The sequence below is a fragment of the Grammomys surdaster genome, unplaced genomic scaffold (genome assembly GCF_004785775.1).
Source record: "Grammomys surdaster isolate TR1022 unplaced genomic scaffold, NIH_TR_1.0 212, whole genome shotgun sequence".
Classification (NCBI taxonomy): Eukaryota; Metazoa; Chordata; class Mammalia; order Rodentia; family Muridae; genus Grammomys; species Grammomys surdaster.
Window position 1 is genome coordinate 1,141,446 of NW_021604657.1, and position 22,807 is coordinate 1,164,252.

Sequence of the window (22,807 nt, forward strand, 5' to 3'; positions counted from 1 at the left end):
TTACAGAGGAAATAAATAAATCCCTTAAAGAAATACAGGAAAATACAATCAGACAAATAGAGGTTGTTAAAGAGGAAACAAATGCATCTCTTAAAGACATATAGAAAAGTACAATTAAACAGGTGAAGGAAACAAAACTGTACAAGACCTGAAACTAGAAATAGAAGCAATCAAGTAAACATAAATGGAGGAAATCCTGGAAGTGACAAACCTAGGGAAGAGAACAAAAACAACAGATGCAAGCATCACTAACAGAATGCAGGCATGAAAGAAAGAATCTTAGGCATAGAAGATACAACAGAAGAAATTGATACATCAGTCAAAAAATGGTAAATCTAAAAAAAAATCCTGACAGGAAGCATCTAGGAAATCTAGGATACCATGAGAAGGCGTAACCTAAGAATAAAAGGATTAGAAAAATGTGAAGACTTCCGGCTTCAAGGACCAGGAGATATTCTCAACAAAATCGTAGAGAAAAATGTTCCCAGTCTACAGGAAAAAATGCCTATAAACATAAACGAAGCTTATAGAACACCATAAAACTGGACCAGAAAAGAAAATCCTTCTGGCACATAATAATCAAAACACAAAATCTATAGAACAAGAACAACAACAACAGACTACTACCAGCTCATCACCTTCCACACCATCCACTGTGTTGGAGAGGTTGGAAGGTTAGAGATCAAGCTTAAAGACTCTTCGCTTTTACATATGAATTGGAGTCCTGGTGATCTTTGGTGGTTTGTGAGGACCTTGTGATCTGGGCACAACACTTAAACTATTCTACAAAATAGAAACAGAAGCAACACTGCCAATTCATTATATGAGACAACAGTCAGCCTGATATGTAAACCACACAAAAACTCAACAAAGAAAAAGAACTTCAGACCAATTTCTCTTTGTGAACATTGACACAAAAATACTCAATAAAACATTGGCAAACCGAATCCAGAAACACATCAAAGGCATCATCCATCCAGGTCAAGTAGGCTTCATTCCAGGGATGCAGAGATGGGTCAATATACAAAAATCCACCAATTGTAATCCACCATATAAAGCAACTGAAAGAAAAAGAATGACATGATTATCTCATTAGACACTGAAAAAGCATTCGATAAAATCCAACAACTCTTTACATGAAAGGTATTAGAGACATCAGAGATACAGGACACATACTAAACTAAAGCAATACAAAACAAGCCAATAGCTAACATCTAACTAAATGGAGAGAAACTAAAAGCAATTCTACTAATATCAGGAACAAGACAAAGCTGCCCACTCTATCTCTACCTATTCAATATAGTATTCAACATACTAGCTAGAGCAATAAGACAACTAAAGGAAATCAAGAAGATACAAATTGGAGAGGAAGAAGACAAAGTATCTCTATTTGCAGATGATATGAAAGCATTCATAAGTGACCCCAAAAATTCTGCCAGAGAACTCTGACAACTTATCAATTACCTTCAACAAAGTGGTTGGATACAAAATCAACTCAAAGAATTCAGTAGCCCTCCTATATACAAATGATAAATGGGCCAAGAAAGAAATGAGGGAAACACCACCCTTTACAATATCCACAAATAATTTAAAATATCTTGGTGTAACCTTAACCAAGCAAGCGAAGGGTCTGTATGACAGAAACCTCAATCTCTGAAGAAAGAAATTGAAGAAAATATCAGAAGATGGAAAGATCTCCCATGCTTATGGATAGGTAGGATTAACATAGTGAAAATAATCATCTTACCAAAAGCAATCTACAGATTCAATGCAATCCCCATAAAAATTTCATCACAATTTTTTTATAGCTCTCAAAAGAGCAATTCTCAACTTCATATGGAAAGACAAACAAACAAACCTAAAAACAAGATAGACAAAACAATCCTGAATAATAAAATAACTTATAGAAAAATTACCATTCTTGACCTCAAGCTGTACTATAGAGTAATAGTGATTAAAAAAAAAACTGCATGGTATTGGTTCAGAAACAGACATATTGGTCAATGGAATCTAATTGAATACACAGAAATAAAAACACAGACCTATGGACACTTGATTTTTGAAAAAGAAGCCAAAACCATACAATGTTAAAAAGAAATCATCTACAACAAATGGTGTTTTTCTACTGGATGTCTACATGTAGAAGAATGAAAATAGATCCATATTTATCACCCTACACAAAACTCAAATCCAAGGGGATGATGGACCTTAACATACAACCAGATACACTAAAGCTTATAGAAGAGAAAGTGGTAAATACCCTTGAACGAATTGGTACAGGAGACAATTTTCTGAACAGAACACCAATGGCTCATGGTGTAAGATCAACAATTAATAAATGGGACCTCATGAAAGCAAAAAGCTTCTGTAAGGCAAAGGACACTGTCAAAAGACAAAATGGCAGCCTACCAATTAAGAAAGGCTCTTCACCAGTCCTACATCTGACAGAGGGCTAATATACAAAATTTCAAAGAACTCAAGAAGTTAGACACCAACAACTCAAATAACACAATTAAAAAATGGTGTACAGAACTGAACAGAGAATTCTCAACAGAGGAATCTTGAACAGCTGAGAAGCACTTAAAGAAATGTTCAAGGTCCTTAATCATCAGGGATATGCAAATCAAAATAACTCTGAAGTTCCATCTTGCACCCATTAGAATGACTAAGATAAAAAACTGAAGAAATAATAAAAATTAGGAAGTATGTGGAACAAGAAGAACACTTCTTTACTGCTGGTGGGAATGCAAACTTTTATAACCACTTTGGAAATCAATTTGGTGGCTTCTCAGAAAACTGGGAATTATTCTATCTCAAAACCTAACTATACGACTCCTGGGTACATAACCTAAAGAGGATCTAACATCTCACAAAGACACTTCCCCAACTATATTCATAGCAATGTTATACATGATAGCCAGGAACTGAAAGCAACCTAAATGTTCCTCAACTGAAGAATGGGTAAAGAAAATGTGGTATATCTACATAATAGAATACTGTACAGCTATTAAAAACAAAGATATTATGAATTTTTCAGGCATATGCATAGAACTTGAGAATATCATCCTGAATGAGGTAATTCAGTCTCGAAAGGACATGCATGGTATGTACTGATTTATAAGTGGATAGTAGCCATAAAATACCGGTACTGTGTTACACTCCATAGACTCAAAAGAAACTAAACAGGAAAGAAGGCACAAGCAAGGATCTTGAATCTCACTTAGATGGAAGAATATAGCAGTCATAAAAGGCAGGTGGAGGGAGGGAACTATTAGAGAGGGAGTTGGGTGAGACATGGAGGGTTCAGGATCAGGTGTGGAGAAGAACAGGAGAGATGGCCAGATGGCTGTGAAAATGAATTGAAATCAACATGGGTAAGGAGGTAGGGAGCATCTCCAGAACTGGAGAGAGAGAGAGAGAGAGAGAGAGAGAGAGAGAGAGAGAGAGAGAGACCTGGGATAAGGGAAGAGCCCAAGAATGGGGGGTGATCTTAGCTGTGACTCACAATATTGGGGACATGAGACATGAAGAGGGCACCATCTGTAGCCAGGCAGGAACCACAGTGGAGCGATAGAGACACCAATCCACCCACAAAACTTTCAACCCCAAATTTATTCTGTTCACAAGAAATGTAAGCACAGGGGATTGAACAGAGACTGAGGGAATGGCCAACCAATAACTGCCCCAACTTGAGACCCATCCCACAGACAAGCACCAATCCCTGACACTATTAATGATACTGTGTTATGCTTGCACACAGTGCATGTTGTTCTCTGAGAGGTTCCACCCAGAAGCTGACTCAGACAGATACAGAAACCCAGAGCCAAATAGTGGATGGAGCTTGGGGACTCTCATGGAAGAATAGGAAAAATTGCGGGCCACAAGGCAGATAGAAACTCAACAGGAAGACCAACAGTGTCAACTAACCTGGACCCTTGGGGCTCTCAGAATCTGAACCACCAATCAAGGAACATACTTGGGCTGGATCTAGGCCTCCCCTCTCATATGTAGCAGATGTGCAGTTTGGTCTCTATGTGTGTCCCAAACATTTAGAGCAGGGGCTACCCCAAAAGCTGTTGCCTATACATGGGATATGTTCTTCTTGCTGGGCTGCCTTGTCTGGCTTCAGTGGGAGAATCGCCTATTCTTGCAGAGACTTGAAGTGCTAGGGTTGGGGCATTCCCAAGAGGCCACCAATTGGTCAGAGGAGAAGGGGAGGAGGGATGGAGGAAGGATTTGGGGAAGGGGTAGCCAGGAGGATGTAAACTGAATAAGTAAAAAATAAAATAAAAAAACAAAATTGTGATAGGGATAATTAACGTAAGTTTAAGATGGGTCTACATGTGCAAGGACAGATGGCATTTAGCATGCCTCATTCTGTTCATTATGGAAAACAAAGAAGTTTGATCCTTATTGTTCTCATGTTAAACTTGTGAGATCTACCATGATTTCATAGAGTCCTTGTAAGAGTGTCATCACAATGAATATTTACTTATAAATTGCAACAGGTCATCAAGTAGAAGCATGGTTGGTATACCTTTCACTTTTTTCTTTTTCCTTTTGTTCAGATTGAGCTCTGTAATGGATAAAACATTTGCCAAAGATGAAATCACTGGGAAGACTCATTTCTGTGTTTGTTCAAACTGACACTATGTCTTCATGATGATACTTTGTGGTCCATAAGAACACCAGCCCTGAGCATCTAACATCATGTCACCGGGTGTTTTATTTTTCAAATTAGTATTCATAAAGAAAAGAAATTTCTAAATTTATGCACATAGTTGAAATACCATATTAAACATTTATAATTTTAATAATTATTTCTGATATTCTTATCTTCACCAGAAGAGGCCACTGTGACCCAATGTATCTACATTTAGTATGAATCCAAGTAGTAATTCCTTTTGGTTTTGAAAATCGACTTGTTCTTCAAAAAGCAATGATCAGTAATCCTTCTTTATTTCCTTTAGTTCTCCCTTTAAAATAGCTGCCACCTCTCCTATCAGACACCATTCTTTCCCCTGATTCTATGGAAGAAGCCAAGGTTTCGAGTACAGACGTTCATGGATTCAGTTAGATTCTAACACTAAGGCAAACTGTTTAATTTTTAACTTTTATAAAAAAGAAAATAATAGAATTAATTACTTCACTTTATTGTCAAAAGATCTATTTCTGTCAATGTACTTAAAATCTTACCCATACCCAGAATGCTATCAACAAATACTAGCTCCTGTACCTCAGGAAGTTTGACAATACTTGTCTACACTCATTTCTCTGTTAGTAAATATAATTAAAGTGGTTTATAGTCAAATACCAGCAGATGGAGAGATGTGTGGGAAGGCAGTCTCAAGGATGTTTATAAGGTTGAAGTAACAACGAATGGTTACTGACCCATAAAGTAGAATTATGGATTCATTAATTTTATCTTTAAGTCATTAATTTCTAAAATAATGAGCATGCATAAATTTTTAAGTGGAAAATATAAACACAAATAAACAATAACTACTCACTTTTCTTCAGATATAATTGCGTCTGCTGTGTAATCATTTTTCAAACAATTCATGCAGAAGTAGAAACTAAAATATTACAGGAGAGGGAGTCTCTTGTATGAATACAAGCCTTCCATTTGGATCGAGATATCAGATTTTTCATTCACTTTTATCACAAGAAAATGGTAATCAAATATAGCGGCAGAATTACTCAGTACACAAAACATCAGATGGAGAACACTTGAGATTAAGAGTTCCATGTAAGCATTAATAATGACAAGTGTGGCAAGTATGCTATAATGAATTTTCCCTTTTATGAGTGTATGTGTGTGTGCATGCATGTGTATGTGTATGTGTGTGTGTGTGCATGTATGTGCATACCTTTTGGTACACATGAATGTGGAAGTTAGAGGACAACTGCAGATATCTACCTCAGAAAGTGTCATACATCTCCTTTGAAACAGAGTTTCCCTTGGACTTGAAACACACTTAGTTAGACTCAATTAGGTAAAAAGTGAGCCCCAACTATCCTCCTGTCTCTGCCTCCTCACTTCTAGGAATATAGACATTCTTCATCATGACCAACAATTCTGTAGAGATTCTGGCAGTGGCACTCAGATACCCATGCCTGTACAGTATGCACTTTGCTGACAGAACCATCTCCTCAGCTCTAAGGTGTCTTTTATTGAGTTTGTGACTCTCCACAATACCATAGAGATAAGTTAAGGATGATAAAATTAGAACTATCATTATTAAAGTATTATTTAAATAATTTGCAGATAGATGTGTGACAGTTACACTTGTTACACAAAGTTGAGCAGGAAGAAAGCGAGGGCCAAGTAGATTAAAAAACATACAACACTTCTCATTTGCAATAATAAATATGTTGTATATCATAATGCACATGGGTTCAGTGTACTCATGCTATTTGTCTCAAACATACTACTTGTCTTTTTTGTGGAAGAAGAATAAAATATACAGAAACATTTTAATGTCCAGTGACTTCAACGTTTGTCATACTGCCCTTGAATTCATTTAAATAGATGAATGCTAAAACTGGAGAAGCCACAATATGTTTGGAACTAGCCTGCATTTTCTTGTCACATACTTATTTTCACAATTTTTGGTAAATATCATATACATAGTATTTACCTTTCATACAACATGGAAAAATAGCTTTTGCAACATCAATGACCATCTCCTAGTTGAAGAAACAATTTCCACCTATGTTTATCCTTTCCATATTCCCCTTTCCAAAGGAAAAGATGTAGTATTTCAGTTCCATATGATGCAAATAATTGATAGTAGTCAACTAATTCTTTAAGGTCAACATTTAGTATTGTTCTATATAATCACATAAAAACATTCGTTACAATTACTCTAAATTAAGAGTTGGAATCTTTAACATGCATAGGAGGATGTTCATTCCTAGATCTAAAAACGTGGCCAGACCAGAAGGCTGGGAAAATATTGGCCAAAGGGGAGAATCTATTAATGTGCTGTTTCTATATGGACCTGTAATCAAACTGCCTTCTAAATGAGTATGTTTATACTCACAGGTGTGTACTTCTCTTATCTTGGATAGAGAAACCTCTTATTGCGGTTGTTAGTAGTTAATGTAGAGACTCCCCAGAGTGATAGAAACTAGTGACTGTAAGTGTACAGCAATAGAGAGGGTATCTATATCATTCCCAACTCCGAGGCTCAGGGAGAGTAGAATAATGTAATAGCCAAAGAGTAGGAAAGAGTTTTGTGAAACATTATCCTTTGGACATGACATGACTCTTGCTCATATGAACTCACAGCACTTGTGATCACCTGCAAGAGATCAAACACTTATAGTTCCAGAATGGAGTGGGAAGGAGCTGCCAGGACCTTTCATCTGCTGGAGGAGCACTGGCAGTTGATGGCTGATGGCTGGTGGCTGATGAGTATTGGGGGAAAGAGAAGCACTTTTCACTGGGCCAGCTGCATATGAGTAGAATGTACATTCCACAGTGGATAGATCCATACACATGTGCATGGGGGCAGCACTTACTCAGTAGGAGTATATATATATATAATAAACATACATATATGTGTGTATATATACATGTATATATGTATATATGCATATATGTATGTGTATATATGTATATATGTACATATGTATATGTGTACACACAGACAGACAGAGGACATTGGAATGGAGAGATATGCTGAGATGGAACAAGGCATAGAGGGGAATTGGGGGAGTATAGCTGGGTCTAATTAAGGTACATTGTTACATGTGTAAAAATATCAGAATATATAACATAGTATAGTATAAATTGTTCCTCCACTGATAGTTAATAAAAGTAATTTTGAAATAAAGGCTAATCTATAAAAATCTTGACAGTATGTAGAAAATTTCTCCCATATGATGTACAAATTAATTAAATTTTGCTGTCTTAGGATTTTTAAAAATAAGATCTAGTTTTGTTCCCAGCGATCCCTCCTGAAAGAATATTTTCTTTGATGAAATTTGAATGGTGGAGGACTTTAAGAGAGTCTGTCAACACACTGCACTCCTGTGTGACAGCATTCTACAGCTCTGATGAGGTACCAAGATGTCCATCTGTTAAGAAGCTTGGCATCTCTCACTTTACACCACCTGTATGCTGGAAGTTTGTGAGACCTTTTGAAATCATTACCTTTAAGAGATCTTGTTTTATTGCATGCTTCTGCATTGTGTGCCAAGTCATCCTAGGCCCTGGTAGAAAAGGTGTTAAAGTTTGACATATGAAAAGGATTGCTTGTGGAGTTACTGCTGTATGTAAATCGATTCCTCCATGGCTTTTGCCTGCATAAGTTTCACAGTTGAATATATCTCCTGCAGCAGCACCCTCCCATGAAGATCTTTTCTTTACATACTCTAATCACAGTGCAAATATTCAAAATTCTTACAAATAAGAAGAATGAGGTGGTTACACTTAAGATTAAAATCATACACTGAGTGTTCTCGGTATTAAGTCTATAGCTCTGAAATTTGAATTAAGATTTCAAGTATCTCAGAGTGGTATTAAATATTATCCAGCCCTGATCTGCAATGATTGGCTCCATTAAAGTACTGCACTATAGGCATTTTCTTTTTTTCTTTTAAAAGAAGCATGTGTGTGTATGTGTGTGAGAGAGAAAAAGACAGACAGAGACGGAGACAGAGATAGAGACAGACACAACACAGCCTCTTTTTTGCTAGGCTAGCTGAATTGCAAGCTTCTAGAGATTCTGTTATCTATCTCTGATTTCACCTTAAGAATTCTGGGATTACAGATGATGGTTTTCAATTTTACAAGAGTTCTAGGGGCCTGAACTCATGAGGGTCTTCATATTTATATAGCAAACACTTTACCCACTAAGCCATCTCCTTAGGTCACCAATGGCATGAGTAAAGAATGGTCAAATCATTGTTTGAACACTTGAATTTATATTCATTTCTTGCCAGCCAATCACTTCATGCTGGTTTTAGAGCTTAAGCCTGTGCTTAAATGGGATATCCCTTCCAGCATTTGTCATTCCTGCTAACAAACTTCTCTTGAGGCTGAGGAAGGAAGTGATTTAGACTTGGTTCCTACTGAAGAAAGTTCATTTTATCCGACAGATGGCGCTATGGTTTCATCATGTAAAGTGAAATTCACATTTTAAAAAGCGTTCACCAAAACCACAATTGCTATCTTTTTTCTCCCTCAAGCAGAGTTTATGAAACATTAATCAATTCAGAGAAGCTAATAAAAAGCCTGGGAAATGGATCCCAATGTTACTTAAATTATGGCCATTTATCAGTAAACAGAGGGAATTTATGGGCCAGGTATTGGAGTGTACCAAAAAGGAGGCTGGTTAAAACAGCTTTGTTCCTTGATAAAGTCTGGAGACATTTTAATGCATATGAGGTTTAAATTTGTCACTGAATTTGGGGCAAATTTGATTGCTTTTTTTTCTTTTCTTTCAATGGGTCGAGTTTATAATCTTTATGTTGAAATCAAATAGTCTATGCACAAAGAAATCTTTGGTAAATTATGGGGTATTTTCTTCAACATGGTTAAAAATTAAAAATATGGGTTTCTATCATAATGCACTAACATTTATTGTTTTCCTAAGTTACAAAAAAAAAAAAAAGCAAAAGGGTTGGGATCAGTTAGTACTTTGGTCTTCCCCAACAGGGATGAATGAAGACATTGGAGATATCTGTGCTTAGAGAATTCCAGGGGAAGGGAATGCTGCAATCTGAAAGAACTATGTGGTTAGACAGGCTGAAGAACTAGAAAGTATTTTCTGATCACCCAAAATATTGGGTAGAATAAATTGATGTACATTTTTCAAAACATTCAACATTATTCAATGTGAGGTCAGCAATATCATAAGAAAGACAGTCAGATATAGTTATCCCTAATTAGATACAAATTAGATAAATAGATACAAAGTGTATCCCTAATTAGATGCACTTTAAGAATAAAGAGAACAGGAGGTACACCAGAGATTATGTCTCAGTGGTTAAGAGCATTGACTGTTTTTCTAGATGACCTGGATTCAAATCTCAGCAGCCACTTGATGGCTCACAACAGTCTGTAACTCCAGTCTTTAAGAATCAGATACCTTCTTCTAACCTCAAGAGTGTTGCATACACATGACACACAGACATAGATGCAGACAAAACACCCACATATACACAAAAGGAAATGAAAAAAAGACATGAAATTTTGAAAATGTGTTGGGAGGAGCCTTGGAAAGTAGGAAGGAAGAATGAAGGGGTAGGTCTAATCATAATACATTGCATACATGTATGAAATTCTCAAAGGAAAAATAAAATACATTTGAATAAAAAGACTCCGTCAGGGATAACTTGGGAAAAACAGATGTTATTAAACTTTAACATTTTACAATGTGAAATGACACCAATTCATGGATAAACATAGACTTCATTTTTATCTTGTACATTTAAAGCCTCTAAGAGATCATGGCTGATGTCCTGAAATAAAATATAATACAGCATGCAAGACACCAAGCTAGGAGTTGGAGCACACATGTTTTGTCACTTTTCTTCAGACTTGTGTTTTTCTAATGTATACAAAAGCAATGTGGGAAAGATTATTCTAAAGTCCCCAATAGCTCTAAGACTATTATTTCCTTTCCCTAATGCTGAACATAATAGATGTCATAAAATTTAATGACCTTCTTAACACTTGTGGTAAATTATATTTTACAATAAGGCTGAGTTACTCTTCAGTAAATTTGTAAAGAGAGTTGTGCATTGCAAGTGTGTTTTTTTCTTTTTTTTTTCTGATATCATCAGAGCTTGGACAAATGAATTTGAAGCCGGAAGATTCAACTTCATTTGTGGGGAGTTTGGCTTCTTCCCCCTTTGCTCCTCCTCCACAGATATTTATGGACAGTTTCTATGTGCTTGGCACCTCACAGGATTGGTGATGGAGTGGCCATAAGTTATACTGCTACACTGCCTCTTGATGTTTAGGGCATAATAAATAAGTGGATTAAGAAACAGCTAGAGCATGGAAAGATATATGCTCAGTGAAATACTGACAGACAGGCATTCAGAAAACACACTCTTCTCTGTGTTCCTCAACTTATTTCATGGTATCTTACCTTTCCCAGGAGACTTCGAGTTGGTTCCATTAGGTTCTCAAAGTCCCTTCCATCCAAGGGAACAACTCTACACAGGATATAGGGTATGCATTTACTTCCCAGAACTGCTGTCATAAAATACCACAGCTGGATTGAAACAGAAGTTAATTTTCTCCTAGTCAAGGGGACTGGAAACTCAGAATTATGGTATCAGTAAGCTATGCCCTGTGGAGTGTTGGAAGAATCTATCCTAGCTTCTGGTGTGGCTGACTGTCACTGATCTTCTATTGTTTAAGGAAACATGATTATAAATTTATCTTCTCTCTTCAGATAGCCTTGTCTCTGTGTCTTTGTTGTGTCATTCTGGCAAGCACTACTGTCTTTGTATTCAGAACCCTTACACATCATAAAAGACCTCATCTCAACTGATTATATAATAATCTAACTTCCAAATAAAGTCAAATCTATGATTTCTTGGTTGGCATGAACATTTGGAAGATCCTGTTTAAATGTATTGTCCTAAAACCTAATGATCCAAGAAAATAGGATACACGAAGAGAAAGTGTAAGAAGAGATTTTGTTGCTAACTAAGAGATATTATTGAATTGTGTGTGTATGCATTTGGGTACAGGGATGTTTCTATCTGTTAGTTTATTGTATGTAGCCAAATCATAGATAATTGTTGTCTGGGATTATTGTGGGAAATCTAGAAGTATTTAGATTTCATGAAGTTTGGTAGACTTTTTTTGTTACATTCACCATGTCAGGATGAAGGTGTCCTTTTCAGCTCCTTGTTGATCTCTCAGAAACAACGCTAAGGTTGTCAAGGGAAAAAAGTTTCAGGAAAAAGAGACATACAGTTGGCATAATCTTGGAACAAAATAATTAGCCTTGAAATTATTGAAAATATGAAGAATTCTTGACAACATAATGATTCCACTGAATTCCTTCCCAATTTTCCTCAGTTAAAAATCAATTTCAAATTTACTTATCTTGCCATTAGGAATGACATGTTTAATATGAGGGTTTTAAACAATGACAGTATGAAGCCCTTTTATGATAGATGTGCTGTTAAGCCCTCAAATCACAAATCAAACTTTTAACGACAAGATTTATGTTCTTTCTATTTATTCAGTGAAGGTGAAGTTTCATTGAGGGAGATTTTGATTTTGCAAAATGTAAGGGAATTTGGTATTCTAAAATCTTAGGCATTTGCTATTCACAGATAAGAGCCCAACTGTGAGTTTTAACTGAATATGTTCTTTCACACAGTTTAAATTTCTTTTCTTTCTTCTCCTGTGTTACCTCCTGTGTTTTTCCTTCCCTGTCCTTCTTCTGGTCCCATTTTCTTCCTCATGTTCTTTCTTGCTCATGTTATATCTCTCATTTCTCTCTCTCAGCTCTTGCTCTGGCTCTCTAACCCCAGTTGGCTTTGTCCTCCTTCTTGTCCTTCCCTCTCCCACTTCACTAGAAATAGCCTAAAGTGAAAGCTCAGGGATTGTTAATGACTGCTTTCTTTGTAGATGACAGTAGATAAGAGTCTGAACTTTGCATGCAAAATAAACCTTCATCTAAAAGTTTCTTGCAAAGTCATATAGTGGATTCTCAAAATGAAAGGGTAGAGGATAACGGAGGTGAAAATCAGATATTTCCGAGTTCATTCAATATATTTAGAAAATGTGAAAGAACAAAGCTAAGGCCATTACCTGCTTCTACACACTGGGCGAACAAGTCAGGAAAAGATGACTCCTCTGCACAGCAAAGTGTACAGACATAGCAATTGTTTATCCTTATTAAAATTCATTGAATGCATGCTTACCTAGCAGAGGTCTGGGATTCTTTTTATATTAGTAAAATCTCAGGCACAGAGAGAACTTGGATCCCCTGTGAGTATTAGTAGATAACTTTGAGGCTTGGATTCTGTCTCCTTTTCATCTGAATATAAGATTTTAGAAAAATTACCTGGAAAGACTGAGGTAAATTTTATGTGTCACTTCTTACAGTATTTTTCCTGTGTGTTGGGATTCTACCCTGAAGTTTCTTGCTAAAGAAACCGGAAGTATTTTCCCTTTAGTGGTTTCATTGTTTCCAGCTTTGAATTAAGGTCTCTGATCCAGCTTCCGTTGATTTTTGTACATGATACGAGATGTAGATCTGATGTGATTCTTTGCAAGTAGATGTCCAGTATCACAAGTACATTTGTTGAATAAACTCTTCTTTTGTTCAGTGCATGTAAGAGGCCAAACTTACTCTATCTTAGGACTAGTCTCCATCTTAAAAGTAATAAAAACCCTAAGAACTTGACCTACAGCTGAACCTAAGCTGCACCCAAGTACCAGGAAGAATCCATGCCTTTTCCTTGGCCCATACTCCAGAGTTACTCCCTAGCTACTTCCTAACAACAGTTAATCAAAGACGAGACTGATTGTTTGAGATGTACTTTCAGACTGTTTGTGATTGTTCACTGTCTTGCTTCAGAACACACACCAGTTGGCTTACAATAGTCATTCTGTTAGCTACTTGCCAGACCACACCACCCCCTTCACTTGCTCCCATTTCCTATCAAACCTTGTCCTGTTGCTCTACCTTCTCATCCTGCTGTGCTAGGGTTGAGTAGGAGGAGAGTCCAAGCCCAAGTTTGTAATAAAGAGACTCTAATGTCTAAGACTCACTTTGAAGTCAACTCTTGGGTGGTCTTTTGGGGCTTGAGAACAAGGCACACCACATGGTTTTGACACTTTTTGTCAAAAATGTAAGTCCCAGTGTGAATTTATCTCTGCATCTTCTATTAAGTTCTCTTGATTTACATTTTTCTTTTGTGCTGGTCATTATCATGTTGTCTGTTCTATAGTTTGAGACAGGGAATGTGATTCCTTTAGTTGTGTTCTCTCTGCATAGAATTTCTTTGACTCTCCATGGTACTCATTTTTTTCCATATAATTTTTAGGATTTTTATTTCCTATTTCTGTGAAGAACATTAGTCAACTCTTTACAGGGATTTCACTGATACTATAGATTGTGTGGATTGCTTTTGGAGGTATAGCTATTTTCACAATATTGATTCTGCCAATCCAAGAACCTGGAAGCTCTTTCCAGCATCTGCTGTCTTTTCTCATTTATCTTTCAGTGTTTTAAAGTTGTTTTGCTGTGAAATATAGTTTTCTAGTTGTGATGTGGCTGTTGTACCCATGAACTCAGAACAGCAGTAGCTACTCGCATGATACCCACAAAAAATGAGCCCTCAATATTCCATCACAGAAGGAGGAGGGGCTCATTAGAGCCCATCTCTCCTTGAGATCTACTGACAGTTAATGGCTGTGTGGGGGAACGTAGCTGCTGAGGACCAGCCTCAGCTTTGTTGGGAATCTTGAGGAAAGGGTGTTTGGGAATGGCAGAAGAACACTTGGAGTCAGTGATGGAGGCAAGCTCACTGCTCTGTAGTCTACTTGAAATCTACTTGCTGGCATTTTCTGATATCATGATAGTTTTCTCTTGTAGACCAAAGCCCAGACTTTTATTTAAACAAGCTACTTCTTTAGAAGTTGCATATCACTTTCATCATTTACTCCGGGTTCCCTTTTGATTATCCCCCAAACCAGCATCACCTTAGCCCGTTGACTCTAAAGACAGAGCCACATGGCTGAATCTGCAGTGTTCTGCTGCTTGCTGTAGCTGGAACATGGTCCCTTGTTTTATCACCGGCTTTATGTTTTCCAACTCCTTCATTGCTGAAGCTTGGCTGCTCTGGAACTTGTTCTGTAGACAGACATAGAGCTCAGACATGTGCATGGCTCTATCTCCTGAATGCTAGAATTAAAGGTATGTACCACCATGCTTGGACCTAAACTTTGAAACTTAGCATTAACACAATTAAATCTATAATACCCACTATACATTCCAATAGTTGGCATCAAGCTAATGTATTCATTGTTTACATTTAAGTACTTTTAGAAATATTAAACTTAGTGGACTCCCCCAGAAACATGTCATTTAAAACACTGGTGCAAAATTCAAAACAGTGCTCTGGGCAGTGAGTATAAACAAGTTATTCAGAGTTCTCAGAAACTGTCTATTATTTATTATCTATGCGACAGATAAAACTTTCATTGTGCCATGAGTGGACAATTGGTTGTAGCTTTAAAGACATGAGGAGAGATACTGGCCTGCTTGTTACCTACTTGTTAACAATGATCTCTATCCCACATGGTACCCGCTGCATACTGAGAGGAACCAGAGAATAAGTAAATCTTCTGTTAGAAATTTTTAATATCTTGTGCACCGTAAACGTCCTATGAAAAAGCTGCCTAATGCATAGCCTATGATGTGCAAGTAATCTTTATTTTAGCTGGCCAAAATAGGGTCTGGGTTAAAAAGTCATAATTTAGACTGTAAATTCTCCTTATGGTTCTCCTTATGAGGCTTACTACGACTAGCTTTAAACATTATTTCTTAGACAAAGAGGAAGTTTTGTAACATAACACTTCTAAAACGCTTTGCTGATAGGAAGGGCATAAAGTGAACACAACCTATCCAAGCACATGCATGGACAAACACACAACACCCATTGTATAGACATCAAAAACACAGATGTCATCAAGTATGCACTATGCTCACATATACACATACAACACACAGTACACACCAAATATTTGTATGCCTGACATACCAAATGCACACCAAATATACACATACCATCAAAGATATACCATATGTACGTATATACATGTATACAGACACACATACACCACATGTCATGTATACCACACGTGTATACATGTATGCCACACAATCACCAACATACATTCTTTCTCATTGTAACAATTTAAAGAATACATTTATTTTTTACTTTTTAAAATATGGCATATGTTTTTATTCCAGAACAACTTGAAGGATAGCTAAAAATCTAAAGAGAAAACCAAATTCAACTATTCTTATGGTCTCACTGATTTTAACTGTAAATTTGTTTAGAGAAAAAGAATGGGAAATTTTTAAGTAAAAGATTTTAGAGTGGGTTATAATTGTATCAAAATTTATTAAGTTTCAATTTGTCAAGAAGCCACTCCTATATTCAATGATATTAAATTATATTTTTTTTAAACTTAAATTAACTGACCATTGAGAGGTAAGCAGTATTTTTATACAGACAAGAAGGCTTTGGTGTGCAGATCTCTCCACTTGAGAATAAACTTCCATGAGAGATAAGCTTTTCCTACTGACCTCTGCTCTCTTTGAAATACAAAAAGACCTATTATAAGCTAATGCCTTTTATCTTTTCAAATTAAATCCCCCCTGTATCGAGTCTGATAAAGATGATCTAAGTAGCTGGAAAAGTGTGATTTTATCTTCTCTGAGTTACATTTATTGAAATGAATGTTCTTCCTCTTCATGTTTTCTTTTTATTTGAGTAACTATGTAAAGTTGATTAACCACCATGATTAACTAAAAGGGCATGCAAATGAGAATAGATTTTCTCATAGGAAAGAATAGTTTAAATCTTCAAAGAAAAGAGCTACCAGGCACATATGAGTGGCTGTGGACGGCCTCCTTTCTGTATTTAATAAGGCAAGAGCACAAATCTCCAACAGCAGAAAATGTGGCTGTAAATACAGAATTGTGTGAAAATGAAATTTCAGAACCCAGGAAGCCATATCAGAGTCATCTGGTTTTTTTTTTGTTTGTTTGTTTGTTTGTTTCCAGAAAGACTCTTGTCACTGGAACGATTCATAGCATGGGTCAGGAGAGATGGTGCGTGTAAGAGTACTTTCTGACTAAGCATGAGGACCTGAATTTGGATGGCAACATTCATGTGAAATACCATGCATGGACATGCATATGTCTACTTTCCATGGTGTAAGGATGGAGGTGGGAGGATCACTGGGTATTTATTTTGCCTGTCAACTTATCTGCAAAATGCAGTTCAGTATTAAGGAAAGACCTTGCCTCAAAGAAATGTGACAAAATAATAAAGGAAGAAACATGGGGTTACCCTTTAGCATCTGTACATGAACAAGCAAAGACATCAGCACAAAAGTTGCATATTCACCACATATATATGCCATATACATGAAATACATACACCCACATTCATAGACATATGGACGTGTATGTCCATATCTGCATCACGTGATATAATCTACTTAATGGATTTTTTAAAAAAAATAAATGGCATTGTTGTCTGTTCTAGTTTCATTCTGTTGCTGTGACAAATGGCCAAAATCAACTTGAGAGAAGGAAATAATTTATTTGGCTTACATTTTACAGTCCATCATCAGGGAAGTCAAGGCAGAAACTCAAGAAAGATCCTGGATGTGGAAATCATGGAAGAATGCTGCATGCTATCTTGTTGATGACTCATGTTTATCCAGCATTCTTATATAGTTCAGAACCACCTGCATGGAAAATGATGCCTCTCACAGTAGGATGGCCTCCTTCTTAAAATAATCATCAGGAAAATTCCTCGCCTACCTGCCCATGGACCAATATGATCTTGGCAATTCCTTAGTTGAGACTCCCTTCTCAGGTAAATCTAGTTTGTGTCAAGTTGTCTGTTAAGCTAACTAGAACCTTTTAAAATACAAAATTGAGGATTTAGAAATAATAAGCATTCAAAGGCTAAAACTCAGTTCATGGATTTCATTGAAACATGTAAGAACAAAGCAGTCTTTACCCCTATGGAAAATTTGCATGTTCTCTGTGAAGAGTACACATGGGACTGCTTTGTGGACATTTCATAGTCCAGACTCTGGGTTTCTAAGTGTGGAGACCATTTGCTTTTGAGAAACTGAGTATCAATCTATTTCATTTAGCACTTTAGGGGAGTATTTATTAGCCCTTAAAATTTCATGGCTAGAATCCCATCCTAACTGCTTAGGTTGGCATGGTTATTGTAGTCTTTCAGAAGAAAAAACAACAATGACAATAACAAAAAAAGAAGGTTCTTATTCTGTTTATAGATTAGATAAAGTAGGTCACAAAGAAAGCAGAAGTCAGTTTCTAAGTCCAGGCAGTATGGAAGGACCAGATATCAAATATCATGATCCAGGACAAGATATCAAGGGAATGTTGTACAGGTGAGTTGGTATAGGCAACATCTGCCAAGTCCTCCTATTCTACCCAGTGGGGCAAAGTAGATGACAACTGAGACAACCTGTCTAAGCTCAGAGTTCCATTGGAGAAGGTATGAAATGACTAAAGGACATTTGAGGTGAAATCAAATTCTCTGTAAAAGTTTATATGTGGAGAGATTTTTGAAGAAGTAGAGAGGGTCTTCTTTTCTTTATAATTGGCCCATGTTTTGAAGGTCATGGAATGCTCAGCTGTTTCCCTGATGCTGTCAGAACTCTCCCAAGCACTCCAGACTCACAGTGTTGAGATTGAACATAGACCATTTAGTGTGAATATTCTAAATGCAACCCTAGAGTAGGCATGTACCCACAGCTAGGTATCATTATGATACTCATGAACTCCTGTCCACCCATTTGTGACTGGGATTATGTCTGTATATTCCTTGGCCATTATGGCATGAAAACTCTGAGAATGACCTAAACATCTTCCTTATAGACTTCATCTTTCATAATAGACTCTGAAGACTAAAAGAAGCGTTTCTGAAAGTTTTTACCACAGGAAATGATGAGTGATTCTAGAAGAAAGAAAAAAGTTTAAGAAGAAAATAGGAAGTGACAACAAAGAGGAAACTTCCTGTTTCCTTATGCATGCATTTCAAGTAAGGGGCAAAAGGCTGAGTGTCTTGGAGTGTGAGTTCATGTTTACATGACTTATCACAGAATATTTCACAGTTCATTCTCTATCTTCTGGCTTCAGAATGGAATCCAATTTTGTTATTCCACAGTTGAATTTCTATCATTATTTATATATTCACATATTTGAAATAGTAATATTTAAAAGAAGACAGAGATAAACATTATAGAAATCTAGACTTTCATCTTTTCCTTACAATTTACCCAGCGACTCATAATTCTAAGATAATTTCAGTTTATTATTCAGCCAAACATCAATGAACTATTAACTGCAATCTAAATGTATCAGAAACCAATTCTTCCAGTTGGCAGCATACTCAAATGCCCAAGATTAATAGTCTTTTGCTTCCCAGGAATCTATAGCAAATTAACAACAACAAATGTATTTATACAAAAATATTGTCTGAAAGTATTGGAAGATTATCCCAATGAGCATGATTGTAATTATAATTTAAAAATGAAAAAATAATAACTCCTCCAGGGAGTCCAAGATACTTTCTTGATAATTATTTTATTATTTTAATCTGAGCCTAAAAATATTTTATCTGAAACCAAAAATAAAGAGCAAATGAAAGAACAGTTTATCAAAAATAAATGGAAAAATACATTATAAAAACACCTGAGAGCTAAAAACTAGATGCACAATCACCAATAGAGAAATTGAGAGAAATGGCCTCTCTATACCTATTCAATGCATTTAAACCAACAGATTAATGAAGATATTTGAAATGATGGAAGAACTGATAGAACAAAAATAGCCTGCCAATCACATATTTAGTCCATTTGTTTTTTTCTTGAACATAAGTTAGGCACCATTTGGGAAACAAAAACAAAAAATCATGTTCGCCATCCTGCTCATGAAAATACTGGAATTGCAAAGAATAGAATTATATTGCTAAAGTCCTTAATTAAATGTTCAGCTATGTGAACATCAGATAAGTGCTATAAGGAGACTGAAGAAAGACAGTTGGGTGAGTTAAGGAAGACAAGGAAGAGGGAGCTCTCATAGTGTTATTCTTATGATTGTAGTAATGAACATATCACTCAGTTCTGCATACTCTATGATTCTAAGGAATATGCTATAGCCTGGAGCCCATCTGCACCCCTAGTCTGCTACCAAGCCCAAGGCAGACAGTGTATGTAGCTCTGAGTTCCACATAAATTCAGTTATTCATGTACACATAACATATGTGTGTATAACTCATATAGCATCAATCTATTAGTTACAACTTCTGAAGGATATAAAAATTGAATTCAGGTAACTTTATAGCGCATTCTCTAAATACCTTATCTTTATATCTCCTGATTGTTCGTAGTTTTATAGAGATGTCTCTAAGTACCAGATTTCTATGTCTACTGATACTGATGGTTTATCGAATTCTGCCTATCTCAGTGCTGGGGCTGAGTACAGTGTATTCTCAGAGTCCACCATTTCAAATATGTCACATTATTTAGAATCATACAGCAGTGTTACTTTCTTAGTAATACTAACACTTTCCATGCTTCTTGCAGCCTTGTAGCTTGTCTCTTTACTGTGTGCTAACTTTTGTATGATGGGATATTTCAGATTGATAGGGTAGTTGCAATTGCTTTTTGTTTATGTTTTGTTGGGTTGTGTTTGAAAGAATATGGTGAATTAGAGCCATGAACTAAGCAGCTTAAAACAAGATACTTATTGTCTTTCAGTGTGTAGGCTGAGCCAGGAGTTAATATGTCTGTTTGCAGAGTTTGTTCCTCCAAGGAGGATCAGCTTCTAGTGGGATGAACATTGTATATCATCAGTCCTCTTTGATTCATAGACACATCATTCTGAGCTCTGCCTCTCCCATGGTGTGACACTCTCTCCTGTGTTGTTCTTCCCCTCACTATAAGTCATATTGGATGAAGGGGCTGTCTTAATAAAGCAGGATTTCTTCTTACATCATTGTATCTGCAGCAAGCAACATCTCATGCTTAAATTTTAAGATGGACATGGAATTTGTGGTAGTTACTTTTCAATGTATTAGAGTTATAGGGGAGAATTTTACCATGTACCATAAAGCACCATGCTTATATAACACAGAGAATAGATTTATTAGGATTCGTTTGGTCACACAGGATTCCTTCTCAGAGGTGAAGTATTGGAAAATCTAGGTCAAACTCTCTGAGAGTCCCTGTTCATATGTGGCAGATGTGCAGCTTGGTCTTCATGTAGGCTGTGAACAACTGGAGTGGGGACTATCTCAAAAAGTGTTGCCTGTATGTGGGATATGGTCTTTAAGCTTGGCTGCCTTATCTGGCCTCAGTGGAAGAGGAAGTGCCTAGCAGAGACTTGAAGTGCCAGGGTAGGGGGTGGTGTGGAGTAGGGTCGCAGGGGGATACTCAGAGGAGCTCTACCTGATCAGAGAAGAAGGGAGGCACTAAGAAATATGCTAACAGGAAAGAAGGAAGTCTCACAGGGTCTATCAGTATACAAAGAATAGCAGGCTTCTAACAAATGCAGGGAGTGAGAAGAGCCACCATCAACAATTAGTTGTCTAATACCAAATACTCAGCCCTGAAGATATATATGTATGTGTCTTAAACTTGATGGAGAAGGGAGTACATAGAGGTTTGAAATGATGTAATTATATTATAACACAAAATATCTTTTAACAGGTAATTCTCTTAAAGAGTTTGTTTAGAGATAAAGTGATGAAGAGTTCATCCTTCTGTTAGAGGAAGCCTTTCATAAATCACATACATGGCAAGGTTCACATGAGGCATAAATAAAAGAAAGTGGAAAGCATTAAAACTTTTATGACTCACAGGAAGCAGTAAGCTTGGGAATTTCTATTTCTTAAATTAGCCCTTTCTAGATATGTGCAGAAAAACATGACTCCGTTCGTGTTGCTCAAAGTTGCAGTGAGAAAAAATATCATTATTAAAAGCATTGTTTTCAAAGCTGCAGAATGCCTGCTTTCTCTGGTACCTGCTGTGAGAAGTATGTCACACTGAATTTGCCCATTTGAGGAGGGAAAGTGGCTTCTAGAGTCATATGAGATGAAAATAAATTTGTCACTATCCCCTCAAACTGTAGACTTTGTTGTACTTTTGTATATTCCTCCTTATTAAAAAGTTAGATTGTTTTGCAATAGGTGATTATCACTGCCTTTTGCATACACATACACACATACACACATTGATGTCAGTTTCTCAGGACAGGATTTATAAATGCACACATACATATACATGTAGATATAAAGATATAGATGTTATAGATGATGTATACATATATAGGTAGATCATAGACAGACAGACAGACAGACAGATGATAATATAGCTGAATAAGATCTCTGCCCCTAAGATATTTATATGTTCATTCATTCTACATGGATTTACTGAACTTTATGATCTGCTTGCAATACTAAAACTCTGACTATGTGGTGCTAACATTTTAGCAGAAAGAAGCAGGCAGATGGAAACCACTTAAGTCAAGGCCTCTAACAAATGTAAATGGAATGCTATTTTGATCCTGGAATATACAGTTGAGTGTGGATAAACAATACAATGTCACTAGAAACACTTGGGACTCTGTAAGGGACTGTCTCATTAATCATGGTCTATTCTTTGTGACTCACACAGAGAGCTAACGTGAGACGGAACGTTTTCTGTTTTCCCTTGCTGGCCCAGCAAATGGAAAGGTCATTAGGTGTTCATATGGGGCAGTGTTTGACACTGGGGACTTGAACTGTGCTAAGGGAGGGAACTCAATTACTTTTTGTAGCAAAACAAGATTTCTCTTGGTATCTTTGCTCCAAAACTCAAAGTTTCATGCTTCATTTTGGACTATTTTTATTCTCCAAGCAAAACGTACTGTATTCTCTGAAGAAGTTGCCACTGAAGAATATATCTATATCTATATCTATATCTATATCTATATCTATATCTATATCTATATCTATCTATCTATCTATCTATCTATCTATCTATCTATCTATCTAT

At 36.5% G+C, this 22,807-nt stretch overlaps 1 pseudogene; it reads left to right on the forward strand.

Moving 5' to 3' along the window:
* The first annotated feature begins 381 nt into the window (after positions 1-381).
* LOC114625035 overlaps positions 382-22,807 on the forward strand; it is a 62,361-nt pseudogene continuing 39,935 nt past the window's right edge.